Source organism: Lissotriton helveticus, chromosome 4_1, assembly GCF_964261635.1.
Source record: "Lissotriton helveticus chromosome 4_1, aLisHel1.1, whole genome shotgun sequence".
In the NCBI taxonomy this organism is placed as follows: Eukaryota; Metazoa; Chordata; class Amphibia; order Caudata; family Salamandridae; genus Lissotriton; species Lissotriton helveticus.
The window spans coordinates 363601026-363621020 of NC_136063.1; positions in this window are offsets into that span (position 1 = coordinate 363601026).

The window sequence follows — 19995 nt, forward strand, 5'->3', positions numbered from 1 at the left end:
CGTCGCCGTATTTGCGCTGCTGCTTCTGTTGTGGTTTTTTCTGGGCGCTTGTTATTGCTGTCACTTGGGGTTTAGACAGGCTTACCTGCATTTAAATTGTGCCCTCACAAGCCGCCTTTGTGGGACTTAGTTAGTAGGGTCCCTGGTCCTGGTGATCCGTCCACCATCTTGGGTAGGTATTGATGCTCTGGGAGTTTCTCAGGCGCCATATTGGTTGGGGTCAGAGGCTCTAGCAGCCGGAAGCCCGCTCGGTGTAATAGTATAACTGAGATGTGTAGGCAGACGCGCAGCGGGTGCGCTCAGCGGAAGCGCCGTAGATGCGCCGGAGGTGCGCCAGAGGTAAGCCTGTTTGCGCCCGTTCGCGTCCCGGGCGCCTCTGGCGCACCTGTCCCTTCTTATCCGGCTGACTCCTGCCTTGCCTCTACTGGGGACTTGGAGCTTGAGGCTGGTACGGAGAACTGTTTGTCCATCCCCTCCCCGCATAAGACATTGTCCTGCGGTCTGCTGAATGCTCGATCTTTGATAAAGCACCATGCTGAGACTGCATTACTAATTGAATCGTCACAGCTGGATATACTGTTCGTGACTGAAACGTGGGCCACGAAAGACAGTAGCATGGAACTGGGCTGGGCTTGCCCGCCAGGCTATCTGATAAGGCACACTCCCCGCACCTCGGGAAGAGGTGGCGGGATAGGTTACATCTTCAGAGACTCTATCTCCCTGACCGAACTGGTGGTTAAAGAGGTAGCAGGGTTTGAGCTTATGGGCTTTTCTATCGTGGCTCAGGGTGGTACTCTGGTAGCAGGCCTCTTATGCTACAGACCCCCCTCTCTGCCCACGACAGCCCTTCAATCCCTGATCGACTTGGTCTACGACCTTTCTAATTCTCATACCAATTTTCTAGTACTGGGTGATTTTAACCTGTGGCCTCTTGGCCCTCATGACCTGGCTTTTCGAGAACTGTGTCAAGCCTGTAGCAATATCCAACTTGCTCAATTGGTCCAGGTACCCACTCATGATAGGGGACATATACTAGATCTGGTATTTGCTGATAAAAACTTAGTTGTGGTAGACAAGGTCGAGGATCAGGGTTGGACTGATCATTCACTGATTGTTATGTCCCTTCTCTTGCCTGCCCCATGGAGGCCTAACAAACCGGCCAGTAGGAAGCTGAGTCGGCAATGGAACCGCCTCCTTAGGGAGCCGATTCGACCTGCATTGCTACCGGGAATTTTTCAGGTGGAGGAGAATGTGGACAAGAGCTATGCATCTCTCTGTCGGCATATTGTTTCATCTCTTGATGACCTGGCCCCTTTGCGTAAGGTGAGAGACAGGCCTAGAGGCCTAAATGCCTGGTTCAGTGAAGAGCTTGGACAGTTTAAACTTCGCTGTAAACAGGCGGAGCGCACATGGAGGAGAGGATACAGGGAGCAGGATAAGGCGGCTTATAAAGCAGCCCTGCATGAATACAAGGCCCAGTTAAGAATCGCAAAAGCTAAGTTCTTGGAAGACACTCTGGCGAAGGCCTCTAATAAATCTCAGACCCTGTTCAGACTGGTTAACACTTTGTCTGACCCATCATGTACGACGTCTACTATCCCGGCCTCGCAGGCTTTGTGCGACTCGCTGGCCCTTGCTTTTGAGGAGAAAATCAGGACTATCCTGACTGGACTTAAAATATCTGATCAGTCTGTAACATCTGCAGTTTCTCCTTCGGATCACTTTGACAATCTAGGATCCGATTGGGCGTCTAGCAAGGAAGGTCTGCCTCAACTGCCCAGCTTCCCTGTTCCCTCGTTAGAGGAATTTGTCATCTTGGCAAATAGTGTGTCATCAGGATCACCGCTTGATCCAATGCCTCATAAGATCTGGAAGGCCTTTCAAGATGAGCTTTTTCCTCCGTTGCACTCCGTTTGCTGTCAATCACTGACCACAGCGACAGTCCCAGACAGTTGGAAGATGGCAATTGTAACACCTTTGTTGAAAAAGGCTTCTTTGGACCCTCTCTGTTCGGCTAATTACAGGCCGATTTCGCTATTACCATTCGCGATAAAAATCCTTGAGAGATGGGTCACAAGAACTTTATCCAACTTACTGGAAATAAATCTCTGCCTGGATGCTGCACAATTTGGCTTCAGGCCAGCTCACGGCACCGAGACGGCCTTGGTCACCGTGCTGGATGATCTGCGAACGCGAGTCGACAAGGGCAAGTCTGCCTTTTTGGTGTTACTTGACATGTCGGCCGCGTTCGACACGGTGGACCATGAAGTATTACTTGGCCGTCTTCGGAATGTGGGAGTGAGCGGTCTGGCCCTAGACTGGCTCGCTTCTTATTTGGACAACCGACAACAAGCCGTGGCATTACCACCATTTCAATCAGCCATTCGGCAGGTGAAACAGGGAGTCCCTCAAGGATCGGCGATTAGTCCGATCCTATTAAATATATATCTCCGACCCTTGGTAGCACTGATAAAGTCATTCGGCATATCAGTCATCAATTATGCCGATGACACTCAGTTGATTTTTTCACTTGAGGGATCGGAGAACATTCCGAGGGATGCCTTTCACCGTTGTATGGCAGCAACAGCAGCATGGTTGCGAGCCAATGCGCTGCAATTCAATGGGTCAAAAACAGAGGTACTATACTGCTCCTTGGACCGAACTTCCCGTACACTTCCGGCCGATTTCTGGCCAGCGTCCATTCCGGGCTCGGTGGAGGCGGCAGATTCAGCTCGCAATTTGGGAGTTCTATTCGAACCCAATTTGCAGCTTGATGCTTCCGTAAATAAGACGGCAGCGACGTGTATGGGTTTGCTCCGCGCTCTACGGAAAATTCTGCCACTTCTTCCTCGGGGCTCCAGAGCTGAGGTAGTGCGTAGTTCCATTCTCAGTAGGATAGACTACTGCAACGCACTACTTCTGGGTGCCCCGAAGACTCTGGTCCTAAAGCTTCAAAGGATCCAGAACATGGCCGCCAAATTGGCCTTGTCTCGACCGCGGTCTGCCTCTTCATCGGCAGCCCTGGCCGATCTGCATTGGCTCTCAGTCCAGCAGAGAATCGCATTTAAAGCTCTATGCCTTGTTTTTAGGGCCCTGTATGGACTGGGACCAATACCTCTTCAGAACCTCTTTTTCTGGTATCAGGCAGCCAGACCTCTGAGATCGTCTTCGGCGTTCTTGGTAAAAGTCCCTAAAATAAACAGAGTGAGAATGGGTGGTCGTGCCTTTAGTTTTGCGGCCGCCAAGCTGTGGAATACCCTTCCTCTAGCATTGAGGAGTTGCCCTGATTTGCCTATTTTTAAAAAGAACCTCAAGACTTACTTGTTCCCCAGAGTAATGTAGCCTAGGTAACAGATGCATGGATAGGTCTCAGCGCCAGGATACCCTTTGGGTGACAGCCGCGCTCAACAAGAAATAAATACAATACAATACAATACAAGGAATCACTTCAGGCTGCAGGCATTATCCTATGCTGATGATACACAAATAATTGTGTCTATCACAAAGGATATAGAGGCCTACGCTGCCAAACATCTGCATGCAGGCTGTGGCATCTTGGATGGTAAATAACTACCTCCGACTGAACGGGGACAAAACTGAGGTTCTGGTCTTTGGTAGCCAACAATCTATCTGGACCCATTCATGGTGGCCAGGATTGCTTGGACAATCTCCCTGTCCTGCTTATTCGGCAAAGAATCTTGGTGTCCTTGTTGATAACTGCCTCTTTTAATCTTCAGGTCAATAAGACTGTCTCATCCTGTTTCTCGGTTATAAGGAGCCTCAGGAAGATATTTCAGTTTGTCTCTCTCCACGCATAAACAAGCAGATGTGGCCTTAGTTTTGTCCATGAATTGATTTCTGTAATGCACTCTACTGGGACATCAATAAAGCATCCATTAATAAGTTGCAGCTTGTCCAGAATGCTGCAGCAAGAATTATTTAGAGTTTTCCGAAGTGTCTCTCGATTTCTCCTGCTATTCAGAAATTGCATTGGCCCCCAGCTGAGAAAAAAAAAATAGTTTAAGGCCCTATGCATTGTTCATAAGGAACTTCACAGCTCTGGCCCGGCGGAAATTGAACAGCTCTTCCAATGTAATGTTCCAGCTAGAAAGCTGCGCTCTACCGATAAAAATAGGCTGTTTTTTCCTAGGTTTAGGAGGGCAAGATGGGGACAAGCTCTGGAATACTCTCCTCAAATCCATCTCTTGTCTTGAGGCACACCTTTATTTCCGTAAGTCTTTGAAGACCTGGCTTTTTGCTTTGTAACAGGTTTCTTGTAGAGAGGGGATGCTACTGCAGTTTACTGGCAGCGTTACTGATCAGCGCCTTGACGCCCTCAGGCATTTGTTTGCGCTTTATAAGTTGGTCATTCATTCATTCATTCATTTGAATGTCATGAAGAGTAGGAGGTGCTACTGGCTTTTAGAAATAGCCAAGGGGTAATGGCACAATTTGAGAATTAATATGTGGCAGTGAGTCTCCATATTTTAAGATGTTACGTATATACACTGAGGCCCTAATGTTTACCCCTATACAGTGCCTCGAAATGTCCTTAGACCCTTGACCCATCCCCCCAACCCTCCATATCATAAGGATTTCCCCCGCATTCCGAGTTTCAAGATACTTGCATTTGTTTAACCAATGTACGATTTTGGTTTTTTTATTGTGACCAGGATTCGGCTGAGCCTATCTTCAGAGGAGGAACGCCAGTAAGTACCAGTACAAAAGGGCATGCTAATGCTTCTGGAGGGAGATTCAATGTATCTTTGCTGGGAGCAGTCACTTCCAGAGCTCCTCCAAGGGTGCCAGTACAGTTAGTATTCAGGGACGCTTTAGCTGGATTGGTAGTACTTGGATCAGGAGACTACTACCCAGCTTCCCCAGCTTGGAGGAAGACTCCCCGGTGCACAGCACTCAAATGACACACTGTCTAAATGTTCACATGTAGTTCTTCAGAAAGTAAAATCCACACAATTCTGCTGTTTCATATGATTTACTCCAAACTCATTATCTTCATGAGTACTTCATAAATGTTTCTGAAATAAGTTCCATTGTACTTATTCCAATGATATAGTATCCAATGTTTAACAGTCCCAATGTTTAACAGTCCCAATGCATTTCGGGCTGAAGACAAGCCCTTCCTCAGGGGAATGCTCTACAACAAAAAAGAAAGTAACCTCCTATCACTAAATACTTCATGATAAGACTTCACAGTAATAAATTGCATCCATACATGCTGGTGCACAACAAGCCGACATGCTAAGAATCTACCTCATCAAAGACCCTGACGGTGACAAGCAAGACAAGCAAAAAATTAACGCTGCACTATGCTACGCTATGCTACAAGTGTTCCCACTGTGCTAGGTGCAGTTCAGGTAGTGTGAAGTTGCACAAACTTCGCAAGCGTAGTGTAGTACTTCGCCCAGGCCTCACAGAGAGGTGTTGGCTAACCTAAGTCGTATGTTCATCCTGAGGGTTCAGATCCTATGGCAGCCGTCTTGTGGGCAGGCACTGGAGGCGGTAGCAACCTAGATGCAGGGCCCTAAAAAAACAGTGTTGGGACCAGCGGGTCAGAATGGGGGTGGTGCGGCCGCGTAGAAGCTTTATTTGCAGTGCTGGAGGGACATCTGTGCGGTAGGAGCATGAAACCGAATCATAAGTCAGGAGCGATCATCATGGGTTCAGGCACTGGCAGTACCATCTGAGGCTCATGGGTTGGAGGTTGTGTTTTGGGACCCTCATCACTCCATGGCAGCAACTGGAGGGTCAGGATGAGTGAGATATTGTGGCGCAAGGGGGCTATTGAGAGTTGCTGGGTCAATTGGGTGGTTTGCGCGCCATTCCCAATTTTGCAGCCATCTAGGGGTCAGGCATTGGCATTCGAGGCTCGTGGGTTGGTCATAGTGATTTTCGGGATCCTCATCGCTCCATGGCTGCAACCAAAGTGTCAGGATGGGCGAGATATTGTGGTGCAAGTTGTCTTTAGAAGTTGCAAGTTGTTTTTAGAAGTTGCTGGGTCACTTGAGTGATTTTCTCGGCATTTCTGATTATTTTGGGGCCATCTTGGAATCAGGCAATGGCATCCGATGCTCGTGGGTTGGTCGTCATGTTTTTTGGGACCCTCATTGCTCCATGGTTAGAACCGGAGGGTCAGGATGGGCGAGATATCATGGCGCAAGTCGTTTTTAAGGCTTGTTGTGGTCACTAGAGTGATTTGTTTGCCATTTTTGATTTTAATGTCATCTTGGAGTCAGGCAATTACGGCGCTCAACCACAGCTTGCAGGGTTCTTCTGACTATCTTCCAGTGGCGGTGAGACCTGAGTGCAGGACTTAGGCCCTGTGTCAGTGCGTTTCGTGCAATCCAGCATGATGTGTCCTAAAATCGAGCAAGGTCTGCAAGCGCTGTTCACCTTCCAGGCACCTGTTGCAGTCCTGGAGGTGTCAGGACACAGATCCTAGTTTCTTAGCTTTTTAGCAGTCCGTTGAGCAAGATTCAGGCTTGCCATTTGCAGGAAGAATCTGGTGAGTCCTCATTCACTGGGGGGGGGAGGGGGCAGTCAGCAGGGATTTGCACAGCATCAGTGTTCCCCGTGCATGGGAGCTTCAGTGTTAGAGTTTCGCCCCCGCAGCCATCTTCAATATTCCATATCAATTTAAATTATCCGTGGAGGGAGATGCTGGCCACTATCTCGCAATTTTAGACTTTCCTCGGGCCGATAGGAGAGCAACGTCAAGAGGATTGTGGTCACTAATAGTAGATACAAAAACAGAACCGTAAATCAGAATCTCAACTAAACTCCTTGTGATAAATATGTAATCAATCATGGAGGGAGTCCCTCTGCCCGTGTATGTGCGTGGGGCAATAATATCTTTCCCTGCTGGCCCGGACTGGCCGTTGTGGGCACCGGGCAATCCCCCGGTCGGCCGCAAGGCTGGGGGCCGGTTTTGGGTCCTGGGGGCCGTTTTTGTTGCAGAGCCGTTTTTGCAGCATAGCTGCAAAATCGGCCCTGTAACAAAATCGGCTGAAAAGCGGCCCTGGCAAAGCGCTCGCCCCCTTCCCGCCCGGGGGGCCGGGGGGTGGCCGAGCACTTTCCTGCCATTTCCATTCTGTCTTCTAAGTCATGGGATGCTGCTATCATCTCCAACTCCAGGCTTCTTGAGTCCGACCCTCCCCCTGTGGAACCTAAAGTATTTTTGCCTAACAAAATATGAACATTAAAATCGCCAGCGATGCACAGATTGAATTTATGGACATGAGTAATAACCCTGTCAGATAGCTTAGTAAGAACATTTGTTAGTTCTAAAAATATTAGGCTCGGTAGATTATTAGTGCTGGCTGTTTCCAGAACATCCATGTGACCACCTAGAGCTATATACAACCAAACTGACAAACCGCCTGAAGCATGACAAAAGCGGAAACTAATGGCTGGAATACTATACCCTTGAAACCCATCAACAAAAGAGGGTACCACCTCCCACGTCGCCTGTAACATGATTATATCTTAGCTTTTAATAAATGAGAGCCATTCCAGCACACAAAAGTTAGAGCAAGCCCTGCCCTGCCACATTCCAGCTCACAACTTGTAATGTAGTTCCTTGAGCAGGGAGGACAGTAGCAATATGATTAACTGCTGCGGCTGAGCCGGGCAGAGGATGCACAAAGGAGACACCACTGGCAGTCATTTTATAACTTCCAGGCTGTTAAGAACATCGAACCAGTCTGTGCAACTCAGTAAAGACAGCCACCCATGATGCAGAAGACATTCTTGACTGCATTTTTTCTAATGATAATTGTCCTAGGTCCCTCTCTTCTCTGTTGGTCTGATCATCACGCTGTCCCTTTCTCCCTTTCGTTCCCAGTAACACTTGAAGTCACCACTAAAGCGAAGAATATGGTGCTTTTTTTAAAGAAATTACAAATGCATAAGCAAGGGCCTTTCCTGCCATCACGCGCATTACTATAGACTGCTATAGATTTTAACCTGCACCTAGTTCGTTAGTTTTTAAACTCGCGTCGCCGTATTTGCGCTGCTGCTTCTGTTGTGGTTTTTTCTGGGCGCTTGTTATTGCTGTCACTTGGGGTTTAGACAGGCTTACCTGCATTTAAATTGTGCCCTCACAAGCCGCCTTTGTGGGACTTAGTTAGTAGGGTCCCTGGTCCTGGTGATCCGTCCGCCATCTTGGGTAGGTATTGACGCCCTGGGAGTTTCTCAGGCGCCATATTGGTTGGGGTCAGAGGCTCTAGCAGCCGGAAGCCCGCGCTTGGAGAGCTTATAAAAGCAGCTCCCATATCACGCTCCTTAGACCTTTCCTGCCATCACGCGCATTACTATAGACTGCTATAGATTTTAACCTGCACCTAGTTCGTTAGTTTTTAAACTCGCGTCGCCGTATTTGCGCTGCTGCTTCTGTTGTGGTTTTTTCTGGGCGCTTGTTATTGCTGTCACTTGGGGTTTAGACAGGCTTACCTGCATTTAAATTGTGCCCTCACAAGCCGCCTTTGTGGGACTTAGTTAGTAGGGTCCCTGGTCCTGGTGATCCGTCCGCCATCTTGGGTAGGTATTGATGCTCTGGGAGTTTCTCAGGCGCCATATTGGTTGGGGTCAGAGGCTCTAGCAGCCGGAAGCCCGCTCGGTGTAATAGTATAACTGAGATGTGTAGGCAGACGCGCAGCGGAAGCGCCGTAGATGCGCCGGAGGTGCGCCAGAGGTAAGCCTGTTTGCGCCCGTTCGCGTCCCGGGCGCCTCTGGCGCACCTGTCCCTTCTTATCCGGCTGACTCCTGCCTTGCCTCTACTGGGGACTTGGAGCTTGAGGCTGGTACGGAGAACTATTTGTCCATCCCCTCCCCGCATAAGACATTGTCCTGCGGTCTGCTGAATGCTCGATCTTTGATAAAGCACCATGCTGAGACTGCATTACTAATTGAATCGTCACAGCTGGATATACTGTTCGTGACTGAAACGTGGGCCACGAAAGACAGTAGCATGGAACTGGGCTGGGCTTGCCCGCCAGGCTATCTGATAAGGCACACTCCCCGCACCTCGGGAAGAGGTGGCGGGATAGGTTACATCTTCAGAGACTCTATCTCCCTGACCGAACTGGTGGTTAAAGAGGTAGCAGGGTTTGAGCTTATGGGCTTTTCTATCGTGGCTCAGGGTGGTACTCTGGTAGCAGGCCTCTTATGCTACAGACCCCCCTCTCTGCCCACGACAGCCCTTCAATCCCTGATCGACTTGGTCTACGACCTTTCTAATTCTCATACCAATTTTCTAGTACTGGGTGATTTTAACCTGTGGCCTCTTGGCCCTCATGACCTGGCTTTTCGAGAACTGTGTCAAGCCTGTAGCAATATCCAACTTGCTCAATTGGTCCAGGTACCCACTCATGATAGGGGACATATACTAGATCTGGTATTTGCTGATAAAAACTTAGTTGTGGTAGACAAGGTCGAGGATCAGGGTTGGACTGATCATTCACTGATTGTTATGTCCCTTCTCTTGCCTGCCCCATGGAGGCCTAACAAACCGGCCAGTAGGAAGCTGAGTCGGCAATGGAACCGCCTCCTTAGGGAGCCGATTCGACCTGCATTGCTACCGGGAATTTTTCAGGTGGAGGAGAATGTGGACAAGAGCTATGCATCTCTCTGTCGGCATATTGTTTCATCTCTTGATGACCTGGCCCCTTTGCGTAAGGTGAGAGACAGGCCTAGAGGCCTAAATGCCTGGTTCAGTGAAGAGCTTGGACAGTTTAAACTTCGCTGTAAACAGGCGGAGCGCACATGGAGGAGAGGATACAGGGAGCAGGATAAGGCGGCTTATAAAGCAGCCCTGCATGAATACAAGGCCCAGTTAAGAATCGCAAAAGCTAAGTTCTTGGAAGACACTCTGGCGAAGGCCTCTAATAAATCTCAGACCCTGTTCAGACTGGTTAACACTTTGTCTGACCCATCATGTACGACGTCTACTATCCCGGCCTCGCAGGCTTTGTGCGACTCGCTGGCCCTTGCTTTTGAGGAGAAAATCAGGACTATCCTGACTGGACTTAAAATATCTGATCAGTCTGTAACATCTGCAGTTTCTCCTTCGGATCACTTTGACAATCTAGGATCCGATTGGGCGTCTAGCAAGGAAGGTCTGCCTCAACTGCCCAGCTTCCCTGTTCCCTCGTTAGAGGAATTTGTCATCTTGGCAAATAGTGTGTCATCAGGATCACCGCTTGATCCAATGCCTCATAAGATCTGGAAGGCCTTTCAAGATGAGCTTTTTCCTCCGTTGCACTCCGTTTGCTGTCAATCACTGACCACAGCGACAGTCCCAGACAGTTGGAAGATGGCAATTGTAACACCTTTGTTGAAAAAGGCTTCTTTGGACCCTCTCTGTTCGGCTAATTACAGGCCGATTTCGCTATTACCATTCGCGATAAAAATCCTTGAGAGATGGGTCACAAGAACTTTATCCAACTTACTGGAAATAAATCTCTGCCTGGATGCTGCACAATTTGGCTTCAGGCCAGCTCACGGCACCGAGACGGCCTTGGTCACCGTGCTGGATGATCTGCGAACGCGAGTCGACAAGGGCAAGTCTGCCTTTTTGGTGTTACTTGACATGTCGGCCGCGTTCGACACGGTGGACCATGAAGTATTACTTGGCCGTCTTCGGAATGTGGGAGTGAGCGGTCTGGCCCTAGACTGGCTCGCTTCTTATTTGGACAACCGACAACAAGCCGTGGCATTACCACCATTTCAATCAGCCATTCGGCAGGTGAAACAGGGAGTCCCTCAAGGATCGGCGATTAGTCCGATCCTATTAAATATATATCTCCGACCCTTGGTAGCACTGATAAAGTCATTCGGCATATCAGTCATCAATTATGCCGATGACACTCAGTTGATTTTTTCACTTGAGGGATCGGAGAACATTCCGAGGGATGCCTTTCACCGTTGTATGGCAGCAACAGCAGCATGGTTGCGAGCCAATGCGCTGCAATTCAATGGGTCAAAAACAGAGGTACTATACTGCTCCTTGGACCGAACTTCCCGTACACTTCCGGCCGATTTCTGGCCAGCGTCCATTCCGGGCTCGGTGGAGGCGGCAGATTCAGCTCGCAATTTGGGAGTTCTATTCGAACCCAATTTGCAGCTTGATGCTTCCGTAAATAAGACGGCAGCGACGTGTATGGGTTTGCTCCGCGCTCTACGGAAAATTCTGCCACTTCTTCCTCGGGGCTCCAGAGCTGAGGTAGTGCGTAGTTCCATTCTCAGTAGGATAGACTACTGCAACGCACTACTTCTGGGTGCCCCGAAGACTCTGGTCCTAAAGCTTCAAAGGATCCAGAACATGGCCGCCAAATTGGCCTTGTCTCGACCGCGGTCTGCCTCTTCATCGGCAGCCCTGGCCGATCTGCATTGGCTCTCAGTCCAGCAGAGAATCGCATTTAAAGCTCTATGCCTTGTTTTTAGGGCCCTGTATGGACTGGGACCAATACCTCTTCAGAACCTCTTTTTCTGGTATCAGGCAGCCAGACCTCTGAGATCGTCTTCGGCGTTCTTGGTAAAAGTCCCTAAAATAAACAGAGTGAGAATGGGTGGTCGTGCCTTTAGTTTTGCGGCCGCCAAGCTGTGGAATACCCTTCCTCTAGCATTGAGGAGTTGCCCTGATTTGCCTATTTTTAAAAAGAACCTCAAGACTTACTTGTTCCCCAGAGTAATGTAGCCTAGGTAACAGATGCATGGATAGGTCTCAGCGCCAGGATACCCTTTGGGTGACAGCCGCGCTCAACAAGAAATAAATACAATACAATACAATACAAGGAATCACTTCAGGCTGCAGGCATTATCCTATGCTGATGATACACAAATAATTGTGTCTATCACAAAGGATATAGAGGCCTACGCTGCCAAACATCTGCATGCAGGCTGTGGCATCTTGGATGGTAAATAACTACCTCCGACTGAACGGGGACAAAAAGATAGATTGTTCTGGTCTTTGGTAGCCAACAATCTATCTGGACCCATTCATGGTGGCCAGGATTGCTTGGACAATCTCCCTGTCCTGCTTATTCGGCAAAGAATCTTGGTGTCCTTGTTGATAACTGCCTCTTTTAATCTTCAGGTCAATAAGACTGTCTCATCCTGTTTCTCGGTTATAAGGAGCCTCAGGAAGATATTTCAGTTTGTCTCTCTCCACGCATAAACAAGCAGATGTGGCCTTAGTTTTGTCCATGAATTGATTTCTGTAATGCACTCTACTGGGACATCAATAAAGCATCCATTAATAAGTTGCAGCTTGTCCAGAATGCTGCAGCAAGAATTATTTAGAGTTTTCCGAAGTGTCTCTCGATTTCTCCTGCTATTCAGAAATTGCATTGGCCCCCAGCTGAGAAAAAAAAAATAGTTTAAGGCCCTATGCATTGTTCATAAGGAACTTCACAGCTCTGGCCCGGCGGAAATTGAACAGCTCTTCCAATGTAATGTTCCAGCTAGAAAGCTGCGCTCTACCGATAAAAATAGGCTGTTTTTTCCTAGGTTTAGGAGGGCAAGATGGGGACAAGCTCTGGAATACTCTCCTCAAATCCATCTCTTGTCTTGAGGCACACCTTTATTTCCGTAAGTCTTTGAAGACCTGGCTTTTTGCTTTGTAACAGGTTTCTTGTAGAGAGGGGATGCTACTGCAGTTTACTGGCAGCGTTACTGATCAGCGCCTTGACGCCCTCAGGCATTTGTTTGCGCTTTATAAGTTGGTCATTCATTCATTCATTCATTTGAATGTCATGAAGAGTAGGAGGTGCTACTGGCTTTTAGAAATAGCCAAGGGGTAATGGCACAATTTGAGAATTAATATGTGGCAGTGAGTCTCCATATTTTAAGATGTTACGTATATACACTGAGGCCCTAATGTTTACCCCTATACAGTGCCTCGAAATGTCCTTAGACCCTTGACCCATCCCCCCAACCCTCCATATCATAAGGATTTCCCCCGCATTCCGAGTTTCAAGATACTTGCATTTGTTTAACCAATGTACGATTTTGGTTTTTTTATTGTGACCAGGATTCGGCTGAGCCTATCTTCAGAGGAGGAACGCCAGTAAGTACCAGTACAAAAGGGCATGCTAATGCTTCTGGAGGGAGATTCAATGTATCTTTGCTGGGAGCAGTCACTTCCAGAGCTCCTCCAAGGGTGCCAGTACAGTTAGTATTCAGGGACGCTTTAGCTGGATTGGTAGTACTTGGATCAGGAGACTACTACCCAGCTTCCCCAGCTTGGAGGAAGACTCCCCGGTGCACAGCACTCAAATGACACACTGTCTAAATGTTCACATGTAGTTCTTCAGAAAGTAAAATCCACACAATTCTGCTGTTTCATATGATTTACTCCAAACTCATTATCTTCATGAGTACTTCATAAATGTTTCTGAAATAAGTTCCATTGTACTTATTCCAATGATATAGTATCCAATGTTTAACAGTCCCAATGTTTAACAGTCCCAATGCATTTCGGGCTGAAGACAAGCCCTTCCTCAGGGGAATGCTCTACAACTAAAAAGAAAGTAACCTCCTATCACTAAATACTTCATGATAAGACTTCACAGTAATAAATTGCATCCATACATGCTGGTGCACAACAAGCCGACATGCTAAGAATCTACCTCATCAAAGACCCTGACGGTGACGTGCATTAATAAATCAAGCACTTTTTAACGCCATCACATCGCTGTTTAATTTTATGCACCTAGCACATACACCTTGATTATTAATGCACGTCACCGTCAGGGTCTTTGATGAGGTAGATTCTTAGCATGTCGACTTGTTGTGCACCAGCATGTATGGATGCAATTTATTACTGTGAAGTCTTATCATGAAATATTTAGTGATAGGAGGTTACTTTCTTTTTTTTTGTAGAGCATTCCCCTGAGGAAGGGCTTGTCTTCAGCCCGAAATGCATTGGGACTGTTAAACATTGGGACTGTTAAACATTGGATACTATATCATTGGAATAAGTACAATGGAACTTATTTCAGAAACATTTATGAAGTACTCATGAAGATAATGAGTTTGGAGTAAATCAAAACTACATATGAACATTTAGACAGTGTGTCATTTGAGTGCTGTGCACCGGGGAGTCTTCCTCCAAGCTGGGGAAGCTGGGTAGTAGTCTCTTGTTCTGCACGCTGACAGGCACAGACAGCGTCATCCCTGGCAGCACGCCACATACCATTACAAGTGGTTTAAATTTGGATTAACCTATCAGCTGTGCAGGTCCTTTCCAATCTTTTAGTACTTGGATCAGCACATTGTACAGCCATATTCTTTCTGGGGAAGAGTTCATTAGCATGGGTAGGCTCCCTTTGTGGCTTTTTCACTATATCAGAAATACAGTTAGACCTTGTTTGGTAACAATCTGAATAAGTCAGTGGCGGGTTAGAACATGCAGTATTCCTGCTATTAGGTACTTTAGTTGAGTCATAACAGCCAGAAAGGGATTTCTTCATCGAGTTCAGCCACTTTATATTAGGGTTCTGCTTTTGATCAAGGATCGTGTTGAATAAAGAGATCCTAGCACCAATGTCTTTATTAATAAGTCCGCACCCCGTTCTTTAGCATAAAGGGACCCCTCTGTTTGGGATGCCTGAGACTCACAGTGGGGTTTAGTCCAGGGTAGAATCAGAATCTGCTCAAAGCTTTTCATCTGGTTTTTTTTGGTTTTGGCTACTGAGGCAGTCCCTCTGGTGATCATCCCTTGTTTCCTCTTTTTTTTCGCAGGCTGACTTATAGATAAATTTTTTGATGATGAACTTAGGCATATGGGGGAATAGATGGTACGGTGTCAAGAGATCCATTATCAGTAGCGGATATTGTGTAAACAGGGCATAGGCGAAACAGTGCAGGCTATAGTGATAGCAGTAGAGCCTGCCTCGTCTTCATGGTAGTTTAGGGAGTGACCCAGGTCTATAGAGTATTACACCCAACAATTGGTTCAGGTGAAAAAATACAAAATCAACAATTAAACAATAAACAATAAATCGTTAAAGATAGAGAAATGGAGAAGCCTATGCACACACATTAATAGATTTACAAAAACAAGTGTGATTTATTAAAGATATACTTTTTTTAAAAACGTTCCTAAAGAGAACAATCACTCTAAAAAAAGGGGGGGGTGTTGGCAAAATGAAAACAAACAAATTCAAATGCCAAACAAGTGGCTGACATACAGACATAGAAGGTACAGAAAGGAACAGCAAAATAAATTATATGTCCTTTCACAAATTATAGCCACAAATAGCGTCGACGGCGTTTCAACCGCTGGTTAACTGTGCGGTCATCTTCAGGACAACAAGTACTTTTGAGCGTACATTTTCTGAATATAAAACAAGTCAGTCAAAAATAAAATGGCATAGAGAGAAAGCTTCCACAACTGCAGATAGTAGATACCACAGCAAAATCATCCAATTTGAGTCAGGGCGTATAAGTACTGCCTTCTAGTTTATCCAATCTGCTCAATTAAAGAGCTCGATTAGACAAGCCAAGGTATGCACGCTGCGTGAAACTCCAACGAGATCTATAGAGAGTGTGCGCTTAACCAGCACAATTTAATCTGAAATTGCCCCAACAGCTTTTCACAATGGTAGACATCAGTCACCCCACATCCGTCACCCTGCATGTTGTTACAACGCAGTTGTTACAACGACTGAGTTGTAACAATGCAATACCATTACCTCGCAAGTCGTTACAACAACTTGCGGAGCCTTCCCTACTGTCCGCACAGACTGGAGATGGAATAGTAAATTATACTATTCCAACATCCAGCACACCCTTCTGCAAGTCTTTGTAACGACTTGCGGGGAAATGGTATTGCGTTGTTGCAACGCAATCGTTGTAACAACCGGGTTGTAACAACATGGGGAGGGAAAGAGATAAAAGGAGTCATATTCTTTGCCAACATGCTATCAATTGCGATAGTGGTATGAGAAGATTTACATGCCCTTGAAGCCTTTCATTTATCCATTGTCAAGGAAGAAAATAAGGAGAATGCATTCGAGTCATTGGTTAAATGCAGCATAGATATGCTGGATGAGTCCACCTGAACCTCAAAGGGAGTGGGCCCAGCCCGGCTATGGACAGGGGCAAACGGGCCCGCTCTTGGCCCGTCCCATCCTGTGTGTGTACCACGCTGTGCCGGACCCCTATTCCCAATTTCAACAAGCACCTCCCGGCCTGGTTGCGATGTTGTCCGCGTTGGTGCCGGGGGGCTTTGCTAAAGTGCTTTTCTTCTCACCAATTCATTCAGAACAATGCTGAAATACTTAACGTTTGATAACTCTTAAATGGGCATGTGCAAATCATTCTCAGCTATCACTGCAAGAAGCCTTAAGTGCTTTTTTTCCACATCAGTCAGAAATGTAACAAACCAGCAAATCAGGGGGATTGATGTGCCCCATAGACATAGTATTAGTTCTTGGTGACATGGTGTCACTCCTACGTTTAAATATAATGGTTTAAAAAGAATTTGGTGGACATATAATTAGTTGGGGAAGACACAAACTAAAAGAAGTAGAGCTTTTTGCAAATACCCAGAGTCTGCAGCTGCTAGTTTCCCACTGTCACAGCCATTTTAGAGTGCCATCCTTAGTTGGATACCTGTTAAATCCTAACTTGAGAAATGCATCCCTCATGCATGATGAAAGGGGGTAGACATGTAAGGATGCATTTCCATTTTCTCGTAGGAATATATGACAGTCAAAGCATGTTTCTTGGCCGTTAATGCAATACTTTTCCATATTAAACTTGGTTTTTTGCCGCTCGATTCAAAAAGAGCTTGAAGCACACGCTCTTCATTTCTGGAGGTGTAGACATCTGTAAATCGAAACAGTAGTAGAACACTGATAGGTAGGCTCTCCAGGCACCAGCATACATGGAGTTATTGATTTCTTGCCAGCACATATTTGCTAAGGAACCAGGAACAAGGAGTGTAAACATTGTTAAAATGCAGCCTGTCACCCTAGAGCTTGCCCTTGTAGATCAAACACCAATCAAATTTCTGCATGGCCCATGTTCTTAGGAATCATAAAAACAGAATTAGTAGCCTTGATGTGCAATAGGTCCAGTAATTTGGCGTCCTTTCCTCAGAAAATGATCGAAACATAAAATAATGCTGCGATCAATTTAGTAGCCATGATTTTCACCAAATGTTAATATATAGGGCAACCTAATTAATCTCGTAGTGATTTAAAAGCAAAAATGGAGGAAGATGTTTTAGCTCTAGATTAAAATGACCTTTAAGTGAAGTTGTGTTATCAAATAAAATGTCTAAGCATTTGTAGCTCCTAACCAATTTGATAGACTTTTCCCTTAAATGTCAAGATCAAGATCTAGACTTAAACAATGTGGACGGAACCACTATGTGTATGTGATTAGATCACTGTGGATAGTAAGAACATGGACCCATTAGGTGTTCTTAAAAGACCCCTCACACACAAAACTGGTTGGTGTCATGCTTCATCATCGGGGTCCCAACCGGGGGGCCGAATGCCTCCTGGTTGTGCTGCGACGCCTGACTACAGCGGAGCGGGTGTGGTGCATAGATGTGATGTGAGGTGAAGTGTTTATAGTTAAGAATATCTCTGAGAATCCTTGCCAAATAACTTTAATAGCGGCGGCTCAGGATATGGTTAAAAAGGAGATTATATATGTCGTGCCGGTCCTGGTATGAGTAGAGTGGACGTGCCGATCTACTCATACCAGGACCTCCCGTCCCCTCATAAATACAGCATCCCTCCGATGCCCCCAGCACCAGCCGGGACTACGAGGGACCCAGTCAGGTTTACAGAGGAGGGACCCCCACTTACCAAATCGGTCATTGGGAAGAGCGCTCCTCCCCCCGAGCCCTGATTTTCCAGCAGTATTGGCCTAACATGGTATTTTTCTGACGTGTCAGTAAGTATACAGACACTCTCGATCCGCACACCTTAGCGCGTGTGTAGGTATCACAAAACGTTTCACGTGGACCCAATTTTTGCCACTCACTTATTTTCACTTTCCGGTCCTGAAGAAAGCCCTTGCCATTGTTTTTATGGGCTGAAACATGTAGACCACTACAAATCCAGCAACTCATGGTAAATAACTCCAAGTAAGTTGCACGACACATAGAATCTCCTTTTTAACCATATCCTGAGCCGCCGATATTAAAGTTATTTGGCAAGGATTCTTAGAGATATTCTTAACTATAAACACTTCACCTCACATTACATCTATGCACCACACCCGCTCCGCTGTAGTCAGGCGTAGCAGCACAACCGGGAGGCATTCGGCCCCCAGGTTGGGACCCCGATGATGAAGCATGACACCACCCAGGTTGGTGTGCGAGGGGTCTTTTAAGAACACCTAATGGGTGGATGTTCTTACTATCCACAGTGATCTAATCACATACACATAGTGGGTCCATCCACATTGTTTAAGTCTTGTACTAATCTGGGGAAGGGACGTACCCCCTTTCTTCCTCCCTCACGGAATCCTGATTGATTGACTTGAGTAAGGTGCTGTGTTACTGACCATTTCTCCAGTTCCTCTAATAGATGGGTGGCAAAGACCTTTGCTTTAACATCTGTCAATGCTATTAGTCGGTAATTTTGTCAGATTTGGGGGGGGGTGCTTTTTTAAATAGGCTGCAAAATACTTTAGTCAGGGCCTCACCCTACATCTGGATTAGCTCTGAAGATGGTTTTTGGAAGGCCGTTTTGGCCCTGTGCCCTATTTGATCTAATTTCTTCTTTGTTTAGTCGCTTTGTACTTGGTGGTGGTGTTATATCGACCATGTTATATATTTCTATTATCAACACTTCCCGATTGATTTTCAAGTTTTTCTAGAGCGGTATTATTTGAAAAACGCTCTTAAATTTGTTTTTCACTACTGGAGGACACATCTTTCCCATAGGTTAACATTGGGACTGCTTTTTAACATTTTATAAATGTAGTTCCCCATAAGGACAAGATAGGAACATCTAATTTGGTGACCCTGTAAAATGGCACGTTTGCAAAGTTGCCATTTTCTTCTTGGGACCATTTAGTGGCTTCTGCCTGTCCTTGATATGCACATCTGGGGCGTGTGACAGCTGGCTTCCTGCATTCCCTCTAGACAGTCACACACAAAGCCAGAGTAGGTATAACTGAGCAGCGCTCTGCATGTTGATGAGTCATCTTGAGGCAGGATGATAGGGAGGAGCTGACATTTGCACCTAAATAGGGCTGTGCCTGTCCCCAAACAAAGGGTTGCATAACCCTTGTAGTGAGTCTGGGGAATTCAATTTCTACTTCAAAGCAAAATTGCGTATAAGTACTGGACCCGTGACACCATAAATTCAGAACACTGATAGAACTAAGAACATTCTGTCAGGAAGAAGAGCTGCTCTGCTGCTGGAAGGGAAGCCACTTTGATACCTGCTTTGCTGTGCTGGCTGCTGTCAGCTGCTTGCTGTGCTGTAGGAGGGACAGCCACTTTGCTACCTGCTTAACTGTGTTAGCTTGCTGCATGCTTCTTCTTGCATGGGAGTGAGAAGGACTGGAATTGCTTTCTAAATCCTTGAACCCAAGTTTTTCCAAGGGCCTGCTGGCTTGCCTCCTGTTTTGAAGTCTCAAGGCCATTAAAGACTTCCTTCAACTCTCCTTCAGCTGCTGGACTCTACCAACTCTGAGTTCTGTCCTGCCAAGAAGTGCCAACCCAGACATGGGCCTTAAAAGTGGATTCTGCAGCTGTTTTTCTACAAAAATTAACACAGCAGTGACTTTGCGCTGATCTGAACTGAAGCAGTGCCCTTCAACGCTGAAGTAACGCATATTCGTGGACATCCCTGTACTGATCGATGAGGAAATGGGACCCGACTGTGAGGTGGGATAATGGCACCGCATCTGCATCATAAGGTGTTTGACCATGACGTGGGACCTGACTGCGAGGCTTGAGGATGAAGCATCCACACAACTGTGTGAATCAGAACAGACAAATCC